At 37.9% G+C, this 17,554-nt stretch overlaps 1 protein-coding gene across 13 annotated transcripts in view; it reads left to right on the top strand.

Moving 5' to 3' along the window:
• The window catches only part of ZNF280D (zinc finger protein 280D), a 327,588-nt gene that overhangs the window by 227,297 nt on the left and 82,737 nt on the right, over nucleotides 1-17,554 (top strand). The gene's annotated exons all lie outside the window — the stretch shown is intronic.

The following is a 17,554-nucleotide window of genomic DNA, read 5'->3' on the forward strand; positions in this document are numbered from 1 at the left end:
TATAGAAATGTAACTGATTTCTGTATGTTAATTTTATATTCTGCAGCTTTGATGAATTCATGTATCATTTCTAGAAGTTTTTTGGTGGAATCTTTGAGGTTTTCCACATAGAATATCATGTCATCTGTGAAAAGTGAAAGTTTGACTTCTTTGCCAATTTGGATGACTTTTTTTTCTTTTTGTTATCTGATTACTGAGGCTAGTACTTTCAGTACTGTGATAAACAACAGTTGTGAGAGCAGACATCACTCTTGTGTTCTTGACCTTAGAGGAAAAGCTCTCAGTTTTTCCTCAGTGAGGATGATAGTAGCTATGGGTCTTTCGTGTATGGATGGCCTTTGTGATGTTGAGGGATGTTCCCTCCATCCCTACTTTCTTGAGAGTTTTTATCAAGAGAGGATGCTATATTTTGTCAAATGCTTTTTCTGTGTCTATTGAGGGAATCTTGTGGTTCTTATCCTTTCTTTCATTAATGTGATATATCACATCGATTGATTTGTGGATATTGAACCACTCCTGCAGCCCAGGAATAATCCCACTTGCTTATGGTGAGTAATTCTTTCAATGTATTGTTGCATTTGGTTTGCTAGTATCTTGTTGAGAATTTTTACATCCATGTTCATCAGGGAAATTGGTCTGTAATTCTCCTTTTTAGTGGAGTCTTTCGTCTTAGAATCAAAGAAATGCTGACCTCACAGAATGAGTTTGGAAGTTTTCCTTCCATTTTATTTTTTGGAACAGCTTCAAATGAATAAGTGTTAACTCTTCTTAAATGTTGATAGAATTGCCCCAGGAAGCCATCTGACACTGGACTTTTGTTTGTTGGGAGATTTTTTTTAACAGATTCAATTTCTGTACTGGCTGTGGGTCTGTGCAAATGCTCTACTTCCTGTTTCAGTTTTGTTAGTTTATAATTACTGATTCAATTTCTTCAGTGGTTATGGGTCTGTTCAAATTTTCTACTTTTACCTGTTTCAGTTTTGGTAATTTATATGCTTGTAGGAATTTATCCATTTCTTTCAGATTGCCCAATCTGTTTGCATATAATTGTCCATAATATTCTCTTATTATTGTTTGTATTTTTATGGTGTTTGTTGTGAAATCTCCTCTCATTTGTAATTCTATTTATTTGGGTCCTTTCCTTTTTCTTTTTGATAAATCTAGGAGTTTATCAATTTTGTTAATTTTTTCAAAGAACTAGCTTAGTTTTATTAATATGTTCTACTATTTTTTTGATTTAGAAATCATTGATTTCCACTCTAATCTTTATTTCCCTTCTTCCGCTGGTTTTGTGCATTATTTGCTGTGCTTTTTCCAGCTCCTTTAGGTGAATGGTTAGGTTGTGTATTTGAAACATTGCTTCCTTCTTACAGCAAGGCCTGGATTGGGATATACTTCCCTTTTATGACTGCCTTTGCTGCGTCTGAAAGGTTTTGGACTGTCATGTTTTCATTTTCATTGGCTTCCATGTACTTTTTTATTTCCTCTTTAATTTCTTGGTTTACGGATGTTCTTTAATCTCCAAGTGTTTGTGGTCTTTCCAAATTTTTTCTTGTGGCTGATTTCAGGTTTCATAGCATTGTGGTCTGAAAATATGCATGGAATGATGTTGATCTTTTTGTGCTTTTTGAGGGATGTTTTGTGACCCAGTGTGTGATCTGTTCTGGAGAATGTTCCATGTGCACTCAAGAAGAATGTGTATTCTGCTGCTTTAGGATGAAATGTTCTCAGCATATCTGTTGAGTCCATCCAGTTCAGTGTGTCATTCAAAGCCATTGTTTCCTTGCTGATTTTCTGCTAAGATGATCTGTGTGTTGCTGTAAGTGGGGTGTTAAAGTCCGCCTACTATTATGGTATTATTATCAATGAGTTTGTTTATGTTTGTGATTATTTGACTTGTGTATTTGGATGATTCTAAGTTGGTGGCATAAATATTTACAATTGTTAGATCTTGGTGGGTAACCTCCTTAATTATGATATAATGCCCTTCTTCATCTGTTGTTATGGTCTTTATTTTAAAATCTAATTTGTCTGATATAAGTATTGCTATTCAGGCTTTATTTTGACATCCATTAGCATGATAGTTGCTTCTCCATCCCCTTTCAGTCTGCAGTTGTCTTTTTTTTTTTTTTTAATTTTTAAAAGTTTATTTATTTATTTTGAGGGAGAAAGAACATGAATGGGGAAGGGGCAGAGAGAGAGGGAGAGGGAGATTCCCAGGCAGGCTCTGCACTGTCAGTGCAGAGCACAATACGGGGCTTGAACTCACAAATGCGAGATCATGACCTGAGCTGAAACCAAGAGTCAGATGCTTAACTGTCGGAGCCATCCAGGCGCCCCAAACTGCAGATGTCTTTAGGTCTAAAATGAGTATCTTGTAGTCAGCATATAGATGGGCGTTGTTTTTTTTTTATCCGTTTTGTTACCCTGTGTCTTTTGATTAGAGCATTTAGTCCATTTACATTCAGAGTTGATTATTGAAAGAAATGAATTTAATGCCATTGTATTGCTATGGAGTTGGTATTTCTGGTAATGTTCTTGGGTCCTTTCTGGTCTTTTTTGCTTTTGGTCTTTTTTGTTTTGTTTTGTTTTTTTCTCCACTCAGAGTCCCCCTTAAAATTTATTGCAGGGCAGGTCTAGTGGTCACCAACTCCTTTAGTTTTGTTTGTCTGGGAAACTCCAGCTCTCCTTTTATTCTGAATGACAGACTTGCTGGATAAAGAATTCTTGGCTGCATATTTTTTTGATTCTGCATGTTCAGTATATCCTGCTACTCCTTTCTGGCCTGCCAGGTTTCTGTGGATAGATCTGCTGCAAACCTGATCTGTCTTCCCTTGTAGGTTAAGGACTTTTTTTTCCTTTGCTGCTTTCATGATTCTTTCCTTGTTTGTGTATCTTGTGAATTTGACTATGATATGCCTTGGTTATAGTTGGTTTTTGTTGATCTAATGGAAGTTCTCTGTGCTTCTTGGGTTTTGATGTCTGTGTCCTTCCCCAGATTAGGAAAGTTTTCAGCTATAATTTGTTCACGTAAACCTTCTGCCCCTTTTTTTGTCTCTCTTCATCTTCTGGGACTCTTATGATATGAATGTTATTCCTCTTTAATAAGCCCCTGAGTTCTCTATGTCTTGTATTGTGATCTTTGCCTTTTTTTTCTTTTTTTCTACTTTTTTATTTTCCATAATTTTATCTTCTATATCACTGATTCACTGCTCTGTTTTGTTCATCCTTACTGTCATGGCATCCATTTGAGATTGCATCTCAGTTATAGCATTTTTAATTTCAGCCTGACTGGCTTTTAGTTCTTTTATCTCTGTAGAAAGGGATTCTTTCAACCCCAGCTAGTATTCTTATAATTGTGGTTTTAAATTCTAGTTCAGCATGCCTGGGTGGCTCAGTCGGTTGAGCGTCCAACTTCAGCTCAGGTTATGATCTAACAGTTCATGAGTTTGAGCCCCATTTTAGGCTCTGTGCTAACAGCTCAGAGCCTGGAGCCTGCTTTAGATTCTGTGTCTCCCTCTCTCTGACCCTCCCTCACTAACACTCTGTCTCTCTCTCTCTCTCAAACATTAAAAAAAATTTAAATTCTAGTTCAGATGTCTTACTTATATCTTTGTCAATTAAATTTCTGGCTGTCATCTGCTTTCTTTTGGGGGGAATTCTTCTGTCCTTTCATTTTGGAGGTAAAGAAAAAATTAATAAAATTAAAAATTAAAAATAAAAAAAGTCAAATAAAGGAAGCTAGAACCTAGGTGTGTTTCAGTCTGCTTGTTTAGATAAGCTTGACAGAAAAGAGAAAAGAGAGAAATGAAAAAATAACTTATAAAACAAATTTAAATATTAAAAAAGGGGCACCAGGGTGGTTCAGTCGGTTAAGTGTCCGACTTCAGCTCAGGTCATGATCTAATGGTCCATGAGTTCAAGCCCCGCGTTGCGCTCAGTGCTGACCACTCGGAGCCTGGGTTCTGTTTCAGATTCTGTGTCTCCTTCTCTCTCTGCCCCTCCCCTGCTCATTCTCTCTCTCACTCTTTCTCTGTCTCTCTGTCTCAAAAATAAACATTAAAAAAATTTTTTTAATTAAAAAATTGAATAAAATAGTATAAAAGAGAATAAAGAAAATAAATTAGAATAAAAAAATTTAAAAAATTTCCCTTTCTGTATCTAAGAAACAGAGAGAGAAAAAAGAAAATAACGTAAAAATGGAAGCAAAGAAAATAAACAAGCAAACTGAATGATATCCAAATGAAGTTATATCCATCTTTCCCTAGAACTGAAACTTTGCAGCACTGTAGTCTGTAGACTAAGCAGGTGGAAGTGATTTGTGCTGGTCCTCTGGGAGATGTGCCTGGAGTGTGCAGGTGGGCATGGCTTGGTGTAACAGCTCTGTTTTCTACTTGGTGGCACTGCTTAGCTCACTGGGGTTGTTCCACATGTGTGTGCATGTGCGTGTGCATGCTTGCGGTGAAAATAGCTTCACCTGGCTCTCTAGTCTCTGGTGCAGGAATTTCATGCCCTCACACACAAGCAGTCAAGCAACTGTCCTTTGTCTCAGGCTTCCATCTGCTCCATGCCTTTACTCTGTCTTTGTCCAAGCTGTCTGTCTTCCTGGTATGGCCTCCAGAGATTTATCTCAGATGGGGCTGTGTTTCAAAACCCCACACTTCAGAGACCCCGGCATCTGGGATCCATGCTGGTTCTCTGGGGTAGGGTATTCCTGGGCAGTGGCCAAGTTGTCCCAGAAAACATTCACGTGGATTGCGCAGCAGCACTGTCTCAGAGTTTATGTTAAATCACAACACACAGCCAGTGCCAGGTTTTGCTCCACTCTGGGATCATTGTTAAAATATCAGTACATGTGGCAGTTCTCCAGAGTCTGCTGAGAATCTTGCCCATAGGAAGGTTGTATGGCCTCTACCAAATGCAGTGCAAGCAGGAGAACTGCTTCTCCCCGTGAGAGACTTGGACCCCTCGAACTGTGCTGCCTGCTTTTGGGTATTCGCCCTACTTTTCCACCAGAGGACTGCCAGGCACTGAGCTCTGAAACTTCAGACTCTGTTCTCCACTGTGTATAAACTTCTGGCAGTATTAGAACCCTCTCCTTTCTCCCCATCAGTGATTTTGGAGAACAAATGTCTTGTCCTGTCTCCTGTGAGTGTTTTTACTCTTTCTCTCCAGCTACTTTTGGGGTGTGTGCTTTTTTTGCATGATCCCAATATGCTGCAGTTTCCCCCTTTTTCTTAATCTCTCGGTCCTCTCTCTGCGAAAATGGCTCCCTACCCTCCATGGCTCTGTGGGTTTTTTCCTCCCCCAATTCACTTCTATTCATTGCGTAACCGCCAAATTCTCTGGCTCAAATTATGCAGATTATTGTATTAATCCTTCGATCAATTTCCTAGGTGTTCAAAATGGTGTGATGCTGATCCAGCTGATGTCAGGGACTAGACAAGCTTAGGGTCCCCATACTACTTTGCCATCTTAACTCCATCCTGTTGTGTACTTTATCTTACATGGATGGAGAAATACCAAATGTCAATCTGTATCTTTCATTACTGATATTTTCTGCCATATATTGCACTTCTAAGATTGTTAATATTATTTGCGATATGGATGATTCTCTCACAATTGTATTACAATCCCATCCTTTAGCATTTTTTAAATATAATTTATTGTCATCTTGGCTTCCATACAACACCCAGTGCTCATCCCAAGAAGTGCCCTCCTAAATGCCCATCACATACTTTCTCCTCTCCCCCACTCCCCATCAACCCTCAGTTTGTTCTCTGTATTCAAGAGTCTCTTATGGTTTGCCTACTTCCCTCTCTGTAACTTTTTTTCCCTCCCTTTCCCCTCCCCCCTGGTCTTCTGTTAAGTTTCTCAAGATTCACATATGAGTGAAAACATTTGATGTCTTTTTCTCTCACTGACTTATTTCACTTACCATAATACCTTTCAGTTCCATCCACATTGCTGCAAATGGGAAGATTTCATTCTTTCTCATTGCCAAGTAGTATTCCATTGTGTATATAAACTACGTCATCTTTTTTTTAATTAATTTATTAAAAAAATTTTTTTACATTTACTTATTTCTGAGAGACCAAGAAAGAGAGAGAGAGAGAGAGAGAGCGCGAGAGTGCGTGAGTGAGGGAGGGGCAGAGAGAGAGGGAGACACAGGATCCGAAACAGGCTCCAGGCTCTGAGCTGTCAGCACGGAGCCCGACGCAGGGCGTGAACTCACGAACCACGAGATCATGACCTGAGCTGAAGTCGGACACTCAACCGACTGAGCCACCCAGGCACCCCTAAACCACATCTTTATCCATTCATCAGTTGATGGGCATTTAGGTTCTTTCCATAATTTGGCTATTGTTGAAAGTGCTGCTTTAAATATTAGAGAACATGTGCCCCTATGCATCAGCACTCCTGTATCCCTTGGGTACCCTCCTAGCAGTGCTCTTCCTGGGTCATAGGGTAGTTCTATTTTTAGTTTTTTGAGGAACTTCCGTACTGTTTTCCAGAGCGGCTGCACCAGTTTGCATTCCCGTGAACGGTGCAAGAGGGTTCCCATTTCTCCACATCCTCTCTAGCATCTATAGTGTCCTGATTTGTTCATTTTAGCCACTCTGACTGGCGTGAAGTAATATCTGAGTGTGGTTTTGATTTGTATTTCCCTGATAAGGAGTGACGTTGAGCATCTATTCATGTGCCCATTGGCCATCTGGATGTCTTCTTTAGAGAAGTGTCTATTCATGTTTTCTGCCCATTTCTTCACTGGATTATTTGTTTTTCAGGTGTAGAGTTTGGTGAGGTCTTTATAGATTTTGGATACTAGCCCTTTGTCTGAATGTCATTTGCAAGATCTTTTCCCATTCCATTGGTTGCCTTTTAGTTTTGTTGATTGTTTTCCTTTGCAGTGCAGAAGATTTTTATCTTGATGAGGTCCCAGTAGTTCATGTTTGCTTTTAATTCCCTTGTCTTTGGAGATGTATCAAGTAAGAAATTGCTGTGGCTGACGTCAGAGAAGTTTTTTCCTGCTTTCTCCTCTAGGGTTTGGATGGTTTCCTGTCTCACATTCAGGTCCTTTATCCATTTTGAATTTATTTTTGTGAATGGTGTAAGAAAGTGGTCTAGTTTCATCCTTCTGCATGTTGCTGTCCTGTTCTCCCAGCACCATTCGTTAAAGAGACTGTCTTTTTTCCATTGGATATTCTTTCCTGCTTTGTCAAAGACTAGTTGGCCATCCTTTTGTGGGTCTAGTTCTGGGGTTTCTATTCTATTCCATTGGTCTATGTGTCTGTTTTTGTGCCAATACCATGCTGTCTTGATGATTACAGCTTTGTAGTAGACGCTAAAGTCTGGGATTGTGATGCTTCCTGCTTTGGTCTTCTTCAATATTACTTTGGCTATTCGAGGTCCTGTTGTTCCATACAAATTTTTGGATTGCTTGTTCTAGCTTTGAGAAGAATGCTGGTGCAATTTTGATTGGGATTGCATTGAATGTGTAGATTGCTTTGGGTAGTATTGACGTTTTAACAATATTTATTCTTCCAATCCATGAGCACAGAATGTTTTTCCATTTCCTTGTATCTTCTTCAATTTCCTTCATAAACTTTCTATAGTTTTCAGCATACAGATCTTGTACATCTTTGGTTAGGTTTATTCCTAGGTATTTTATGCTTCTTGGTGCAATTGTGAAAGGGATCAGTTTCTTTGTCTTTCTGTTGCTTCATTATTAGTGTATAAGAATGCAACTGATTTCTGTACATTGATTTTGTATCCTGCGACTTTGCTGAATTCATGTATCAGTTCTAGCACACTTTTGGTGGAGTCTATTGGGTTTTCCGTGTATAATATCATGTCATCTGCAAAAAGTGAAAGCTTGACTTCATCTTTGCCAATTTTGATGCCTTTGATTTCCTTTTGTTGTCTGATTGCTGATGCTAGCACTTCCAACACTATGTTAAATAACAATGGTGAGAGTGGACATCCCTGTCGTTTTCCTGATCTCAGGAGGAAAACTCAGTTTTTCCCCATTGAGGATGATAGTAGCTGTGGGCTTTTCATACATGGCTTATGATGTTTAAGTATGTTTCTTCTATTCCAACTTTCTCGAGGGTTTTTATCAAGAAAGGATGCTGCATTTTGTCAAATGCTTTTTCTGCATCAATTGACAGGATCATATGGTTCTTATCTTTTCTTTTATTAATGCGATGTATCACATTGATTGATTTGCAAATGTTGAACCAGCCCTGCAGCCCAGGAATGAATCCCACTTGATCATGGTGAATAATTCTTTTTATAAGCTGTTGAATTCGATTTGCTAGTATCTTGTTGAGAATTTTTGCATCCATATTGATCAGGGATATTGGACTGTAGTTTTCTTTTTTTGCTGGGTCTCTGTCTGGTTTGGGAATCAAAGTAATACTGGCTTCGTAGAATGAGTCTGGAAGTTTTCCTTCCCTTTCTATTTTTGAAACAGCTTGAGAAGGATAGGTATTATCTCTACTTTAAATGTCTGGTAGAATTCCCCAGGGAAGCCATCTGGTCCTGGACTCTTATTTGTTAGGAGATTTATGATAACTGATTCAGTTTCTTCTCTAGTTATGGGTCTGTTCAAAATTTCTATTTCTTCCCATTTGACTTTTGGAAGTGTGTGGGTGTTTAGGAATTTGTCCATTTCTTCCAGGTTGTCCAGTTTGTTGGCATATAATTTTTCATAGTATTCCCTGGTAATTTCTTGTATTCCTGAGGGATTTGGTTGTAATAAATCCATTTTCATTCATGATTTTATCTAATTGGGTCCTCTCTCTTTTCTTTTTGAGAAGCCTGGCTAGAGGTTTATCAGTTTTGTGTATTTTTTCAAAAAAACAGCTCTTAGTTTCATTGATCTATTCTACTGTGATTTTGGATTGTATATTGTTTATTTCTGCTCTGATCTTTATTATTCTCTCCTTCTGCTAGGTTTGGGTTTTTTGTTTTTTGTTGTTTTTTTTGTTTTGTTTTTGTTTTGTTTTTGTTTTGTTTTTTTTTTTTTGCTGTTCTGTGTCTAGTTCCTTTAGGTGTGCTGTTAGATTTTTTATTTGGGGTTTTTCTTGTTTCTTGAGATAGGCCTGGATTGCAATGTATTTTCCTCTTAGGACTGGCTTTGCTGCATCCCAAAGGGTTTGGATTGTTGTGTTTTCCTTTTCGTTTGTTACTATATAGTTTTTAAATTATTCTTTTATTGCCTGGTTGACCCATTCGGTCTTTAGTAGGATGTTCTTTAACCTCCGTGTATTTAGAGGTTTTCCAAACTTGTTCCTGTGGTTGATTTCAAGTTTTGTAGCATTGTTATCTGAAAGTGTGCATGATATGATCTCAATTCTTTTATATTTATTGATGGCTCTTTTGTGACCTAATATGTGATCTACCTTGGAGAATGTTCCATGTGCACTCAAGAAGAAAGTATATTCTGTTGCTTTAGGATGTAGAGTTCTAAATATATCTGTCAAGTATATCTGCATCCAGTGTATCTCTCAGGGCCATTGTTTCTTTAGTGATTTTCTGTCTAGATGATCTGTCCATTGTTGTAAGTGGAATATTAAAGTCCCCTGCAATGACCACATTCTTACCAATAAGATTGCTTATGTTTGTGATTCATTGTTGTTTATATATTTGGGTGCTTTTGAATTTGGTGCATAGACATTTATAATTGTTAGCTCTTCCTAATGGATAGACCCTGTAATTATTCTATAATGTCCTTCTCCATCTCTTGTTACAGCCTTTAGTTTAAAGTCTAGTTTGTCTGATATAAGTATGGCTACTCAAGCTTTCTTTTGACTTCCAGTTGCGTGATAGGTAGTTCTCCATCCCCTTACTTTCAATCTGAAGGTGCCCTCTGGTCTAAAATGGGCCTCTTGTAGACAGTAAATAGATGGGCCTTGTTTTTGTATCCATTCTTATATCCTATGTCTTTTGATTGGAGCATTTAGTCCATTTACATTCAGTGTTACTATTGAAAGATATGGGTTTGGAGTCATCGTGTTTTCTGTAGGTTTCATGCTTGTAGTGATGTCTCTGGTAGTTTGTGGTCCTTGCAACATTTCACTCACAGAGTCCCCCTTAGGATCTCTTATAGGGCTGGTATGGTGGTGATGAATTCCTTCAGTTTTTGTTTGTTTGGGAAACCCTTTATCTCTCCTATTCTGAATGGCAGGCTTGCTGGATAAAGGATTCTTGGCTGCAGATTTTTCCTGTTCCCCACATTGAAGATTTCCTGCCATTCCTTTCTGGCCTTCCAAGTTTCAGTAGATAGGTCTGCTACTACCCTTATGTGTCTATCTGTATATGTTAAGGCCCAGTTATCCCTAGCTGCTTTCAGAATTCTCTCTTTATCCTTGTATTTTGCCAGTTTCACACTGATATGTGGTGCAGAAGATCCATTCATGTTACCTCTGAAGGGAGATCCCTGTGCCTCTTGGATTTCAGTGTCTGTTTCCTTCCCCAGATTGGGGAAGTTCTTAGCTATGATTTGTTCAAGTACACCTTCAGTCTCTTTCCCTGTCTCTTCTTCTTCTGGAATTCCTATGATATGGATATTGTTCTGTTTGATTGAATCACTTAGTTCTCAATTTGTCTAAATCCCCTGGATTTTTTTTTCTCTTTTTCTCAGCTTCCTTTTTTCCATAATTTTATCTTCTAATTCACCTATTCTCCCCTCTGCCTCTTCAGTCCTTGCTATGGCTGCCTCCATTTTATTTTGTACCTCATTTATAGCATATTTAAAATTCATCATGAATATTTTTTAGGTCCTTGATCTCTGTAGCAATAGATTCTTTGCTATCTTCTATGCTTTTTTCAAGCCCAGCGATTAATCTTATGACTATTATTCTAAATCCTTGTTCAGTTATATTGCTTATATCTGTATTGATCAATTCTTTAGCTGTCACTTCTCCTGGCATTTCTTTTGAGGAGCATTCTTCTGTTTCATCATTTTGGCTAGTTTTCTGTCCCTTATGAGTTTTAAAAACTTGTTATGTGCTCTGCACCTGTAAGCACTGCTATATTAAAGGAGGGTCATACACTGTTCAGGGCCTGGACCTTCAGGAGGTGCTTTTTGGAGAGTGTTATTTGCTCTCTGTTGTTGTGACTTTGGTTATTTTATTTCCCTACTCGTAGTGATGTTTTGGACCCTCCACCAGATGTGCTTTGATTTGTTCCTTCAAGTAGCCTTGGAAAGGAAAATGAACAGACAAACATACAGAAAACAAAACACGCAAACACACAAACAGGTTAAAGAAAAAAACAAAACAATGCGAAAGCAAAAGCAAGAAACACCAGCCTCAAATAAAGAACAGGGTGGAGGTGGTGCTGATGGAAGAGCATATACGAAGAGAGAAGTGACAAGGGCGGGGAGGAAAAAGAGAAAATAAATATTGACTGGGCAGAGAGACTAAATGCCTTAATCCAGAGAGAGAGAAAGGAAAATAAAGAAGGGGGGGTGGAGTGGGGAAAGAAATGAAGATAAAGTTGCCCAGACAGAGAAACTATGGGGCTTGATTATTCCAGAGGGAGAGAAAGGAAAGTAAAGAAGGAGGTGTGGAATATGTATGAAGAGAATGGACTAAATATGTCTCCTTAAATAAACCAACAACCAGGGTAACCAGACTAGAGGAGGGAAGAGATAAAGAGGAGAAAAGGCAGGAAGAATATATCTATATAACAAGAATTGTCCAAGAATTAATCAAGGCAATGCAGCAGCACTGGTCTGGAGGAGGGGCTGTCTGGTTCCTCTGCCTCTATCCCGCGCCAGTAGATATGCAGTATACCTGGCACGGAGGGGCCTAGTTTGGTGTGGGCAAGTTCCCCCCTCCACTGTGGGCCCTTAGGACCAATCCCTGAGGACCCACCTTGGTAGTGGTGGGGGGGAAAATGGCGACCCATTCCCCGTCCCCCCAATTGCTTCTCCATGGACCCGTTGTACCAAATTACTCTGAACTGCCCTCACTGTGCTGGGTGCAGACCAGGTGGTCTTTCTCACTCCTCTGACTCCCGTGCCCCTGTGCTTGGCTAGGATTCAAACTTCCCTTCTATGTGATGTGGTACTGGAGAAGTGCCTCTCCATGGCGCATGATATGTGGTCCCTGCCTGCACTCCAGGGGTGGGGGTGGGGGATCACTTCCTCTTCCTTTAGTATTTTTATAAAATATTCTCTTTTTTTGTCTTAATGTTTGATGACTTTTAGGCTCACAACCCTTGTTTTCCTGTGGTTTCCATTTGCCTAATATATTGTTTACCCTTTTATTTTTAACCATTCTGGATCACTTTATGCCTCTTGGTTTGTGATCCTTTGTGAAAATCTCTTGTTTTGGCACTTATGTTAAACTTACTTGTATTCGTTGATATGATTTATTTTGGTCTTGGTTCTATGACAATTTTTATTATCTTTTTTTAAAAGTCTTTCACCATGTGATTGCTTCATATGTATGTAGCTTCAGTTTTTAGGGAAGCTGTATTTTTGTTCTCTTGTTTATCCTTGTAATTTTAATGCTGATATAATTCTAGTAGTCTTATATTCATTTTGCCATTCTGTAAAATTAGAGTTGGTTAAAGTATTCTTAACCCACTCGTTGTTACCTTCTCCTTTCCTGCCTGATTTTAGTCATTATTATTTTTTTGAGTATTTATCTTTGTACTATTAAAACTGCTCATACATATACTACTTCGTTTGGTAGCTCTAAATGATATTCTTTGGTGTACTGCTATTATATGTGAGGCAGTCTATGACCTTTCTCAAGCTTACTTATGCTTACTGTCCTTTTACCCTCTCCCAGTTTTTATTTGTTGGTTGTATAATGTTTTCATTGCCAGGGCATATAACATTTGCATTTGACTTTGTTAACCTTATTTCTATATTTGTTTTAATCTTTTTTCACAGTAAATATGTTGATTACCAGTCTGTTTGTCATGGTTTTTAGTTATCTGTTGGGCTGAAGTTCATCCTCTAGTAATTTCCTCAAACATGGCCTGGGAACAGCATTTTTTGATGTCTTTCATATTCAAAACAGTTCGATTATCCATTCTCAAAAGACAGTTTGTCCAGATATAAAGTAAGTTGGATCCTACTTTGAGGATCTTGTTTGTGGTGCTCCTGTTTTACAATATTGAATGTTGCTGTTGAGAAATCTGGGATAAGCCTGAATTATTTTGCCCTTTGTAAGTGATTTGACCTTTTTGCATGCAGTCCATAGAATTTCTTTATTTTGGAAGACTGATAATTTTATAATGACATAGTGTTGGGATTTGAGAATTTATTTTAGTGTAATTTTCTTGATTAATATTTAAAAATATTTATTCCATGTAATTATTTTGCCTTTTGAAGGGGAGAGGAGAATGTTGTCCAATATGCATTCATTTGATGTCCTTTGTCTGGCATAAATGTTGTTGTCTTTTAACACTTAATTTTTTTTTATTTGCTCTTCTTCTTATTAACCTCTGTGTCCTTCATTTTATTTTCCAATGCCTGTTCACCACTGTTGTCTAATTTGTCTTTATCTCTCTGATTTTATTTCCTTACTTTTCCCTCAGTTTTGTCACTCTTTTTAATGTCTTTTTGGTCTTGCCATCTCTTCTTGCTTTATGGTCTTCCAAATAGACACAGTTGTGTCATTAAGGTTTTAAAATTTGCAACAAAAATTTTGGTCACTGTTTTCATCTGCATCTGCTCCATGGCGTTTTTGTCTGAATTTTACGTTTTCCTTCTTTTATCCTAAAGTATTTTTGTTCAGATGTAAGTTTCTATCATAGTGAAGAATAAGTTGGGTTTTCTTGGGCTAGCTCTTTTGTACAAAGCTCCTTTAGGGAAGCCAAGGTTGCCATAATAATCTCACATTCTATTAGCTGGTTTATATAATAACTCTTTGCTGGGCAGAAGGTTTCCTGCAAATGGGACTTGTGTGTCTGATTTTATAGCATTGCCTTGTCTACTTCTCTGTACCAAATGAAGTCTGAGGGACTTCTGTCATCCTACTTGCCCCAGCTTCTGCACCTGTTTTTGCGAAGAAAGGATATAGCTTTGCACTTCAGGATGTGTTTTTCATCTTTAGCAAATTTTTGCTGACACTTTCTAAGATCTGTTACTATTGGGTCCTTTTTACTTCTCTGTTCTACTTCCACCTGCATGTCTTCTGTCTGATCTTGGCTGCTTTGGGTAGTACTGTCATATGTTGTAGAGTCTGTGGATTTTATATGGTTCTTAGTTTCAATGAAAGTGAAATTTTTAGAATTTGGTTGTTGTGGCTTTGGATGAGTCCTAGGAAAAGGGGGAAATGTTGACTTATGTAGGCTAATCATGTGGGAACTTCTAATTTACTATTTATTTTTTATTTAAAAATTTTTTTAGTGTTAATTCACTTCTTAGAGACAGAGAGTGACAGAGTGTGAGCAGAGGAGGGGCAGAGAGAGAGAGGGAGACAGAGAATCAGAAGCAGGCTCCAGGCTCTGAGCTATCAGCACAGAACCCTACAGGGGGCTTGAACTCACAAACTGTGAGATCATCACCTGAACCCAAAGACAGACGTTCAACCCACTGAGCCACCCAGGCACCTCTGTATTTTAGTATTTAAAAATAGCATCTCTCCTTCTTTGTTCTGCAAATCTTACCTAAATATTTAGGTACTAACAAAGCACTAGCACATGACCATCTACTGGGAGGACTGAAGATGAAAATGGTGCTAAGATGGTATCTACTGTTTAAAATTACAGTGTATGGCATTAAAGTTTAATATTTTCAGAATGGCTAACCGAGGACAATAAGGGATAACCTAGAGCTACAGTGAAGGGCTAGAACCAAAAGGGTTTTAGACTGAATAAAAGACGACCAGGTGATCTTAGACCATACCTCAGCCATACCATCCATAGCTTTTTCTATCCTCCTGTAAAACCTTCCTTCTAAGCCTAATTCTCATTTAAGTTGCTTTCTTGCCTTTTGACTTCTGGATATTTTCTGTGGGATTCTGTGCTTTTCTCTCAGTTACTAAATTTTCTGAACTAGGTTGTCCGTTCTTGGTTTTCAGTGATTTATTACTCATCTGTCTTACAGGGATCTGAAACATTGCTTAAAAGATACTGTGAATGAAAAAAAAAAAAAAGATACTGTGAATGAAACTAATGTAGCATTGTATGACAACTATACTAAAAAATAAAGACACTTTGAGACTTAATATTTATTTTTAAAATCGGATCCTGTTTTATTTAAAAGAAAAAATGGAGGCACAGAAAGCGGTTGATCTATTATGTATATCGTAATTTATGAGTAATTAAGGTAACTTTACCTTTTATGGGTGTACCAAATTAGATGTTTCTGAAAAATATAACCTTGTAACACACTCTACTATAGACTACTTATTTTGTAGATTTCAGGCAAGTATTGAATCTCAAATATGACTCAATAGCTCCTACAGTCTGAAAACCAGGTTTGTTGTTTGAATATATGTGATTGTCCACATTTCTAATTAGGGACACTATTCCATATATATCATTTTTGTGCATTATAATTTTTCCCATTGTTTGAGATCACTCCAATGGTAAAATTGCAGTTAAGGTCAGCGGTTTTATCTATCAAAATGATACTACAGTCCACATCACTTGTAATAAGATATGTATTTTGAGTTTTTTTCTGATAGTGCTGATGGGTTTACTCTGAACTATCTTTTTCTCCATTTATCCTTAAATTCAAAACCAGCCTGTTTTAGAAGGAACTTAGCCCTATAAAAGTCCTTAGAAATAGCCTGACTTACCTAGTGTTCAGCTCTTAAATATTATGTGTGTCATAAGGAATATCTAGAAACATATAGAGAAAACCCTTCTCATTTCCCTCTTTTCATTGTGGTTTCATTTCAACTGTATTTATTCTGAGTGGTTGACTACAGAGGATCATGTAGTATTAAGGACCTAATGTATTTATCCTAAATTCGCTTATGGATACAACCTTAACTCCTAAACCACAAGTTATGTCATTGTTTTGGGGCCCATTTTATTCAGTATTTTTTCCCCTTTCTTTGAGATCTAAAATAGATCTATTTTATATTTTTTTCTTGGTGTTTTTTTTCTTAAAGGTTTCAGAACTGATAGATGAAAAGTATAAGTGCAATTGAAGGAAATGTTATAGGCCTGTTTTGGAACAGCTTCTCATGTGATTCAGAACATTTTACCAGTGATTTAACATTTCGATGTGGCAGAAGAAGAGATGGATGTTACCTTAGAAATGGAATAGAGTTGTGTTTAGAGTTTCAAACTTTTTAATGTTGTTATTAATTTACTAAGTAACACATTTAAGAAGAGTTTAAGGCAGCTGGTTTATATTATAAATGAATTACCTGGGTGGCTAGTTGAAAAATAAAGATTTCTGGGCCCTGTATCTAGACATTGTGGTTTATGGATCTGAAGTGGGCCCAGGAATTAGCATTTTGACAAGTACTCCTGGTTTTTCTAATGTAGGTCTTCTTTGGACTGACCTTTGAGAAAAACTGCCCTGGAGAAATTCTACAACTGAAAATGATGTACAATAAATGAATTAGTGGGGCGCCTGGGTGGCTCAGTTGGTTAAGCGTCCGACTTCAGCTCAGGTCACGATCTCGCGGTCCGTGAGTTCGAGCCCCGCGTCGGGCTCTGGGCTGATGGCTCAGAGCCTGGAGCCTGCTTCCGATTCTGTGTCTCCCTCTCTCTCTGCCCCTCCCCGGTTCATGCTCTGTCTCTCTCTGTCCCAAAAATAAATAAACGTTAAAAAAAATAATAATAAATAAATAAATAAATAAATAAAAACAAAAAAACGGGGCGCCTGGGTGGCACAGTCGGTTAAGCGTCCGACTTCAGCCAGGTCACGATCTCGCGGTACGTGAGTTCGAGCCCCGCGTCAGGCTCTGGGCTGATGGCTCAGAGCCTGGAGCCTGTTTCTGATTCTGTGTCTCCCTCTCTCTCTGCCCCTCCCCCAGTTCATGCTCTGTCTCTCTCTGTCACAAAAATAAAAATAAACGTTGAAAAAAAAAATTTTAAATAAATGAATTAGTTAAATCTTGTTGGGGAAAAAAAAAAAAGCTCATGTATGAAAGTATTCCACTTTAGAACTAGTTTATGTGACATCTTGAGTTTACTCATGAGGAACTAAATTTCCCCTTCAAAAATTTAAGCATTCTAGATTTCAGGGTGTTACTACTGCTGCTTTTTTTTTTAACTCATACATTTTGTAGTATCTTGAGTCTGGGCAATGGCAAATTAGTTGTACTCAATTTTTAGTTCTAACTAGATATTATGAAATTTCATATATCACTTCATAATGAAACATCTACATTATGGCATATAACCTACATTTCCTTTCTATGCTCTATCTTGACATGAATGTGAAATGAATAAGGTTTGTTTATTTATTTATTAATTTAAGTTATTTATTTAAGAGTGGGCGAATGTGCACTGGTTGAGGGAGAGTGTCAGAGGGGCGGGGAGAGAGAGAGAGAGAATGAATCTTAAGCGTACTTCATGTCCAGCATGGATCCTGAAGTGGGGCTCAATCCCACAACCCTGA

The sequence above is a fragment of the Leopardus geoffroyi genome, chromosome B3 (assembly GCF_018350155.1).
Source record: "Leopardus geoffroyi isolate Oge1 chromosome B3, O.geoffroyi_Oge1_pat1.0, whole genome shotgun sequence".
NCBI classification, from domain to species: domain Eukaryota; kingdom Metazoa; phylum Chordata; class Mammalia; order Carnivora; family Felidae; genus Leopardus; species Leopardus geoffroyi.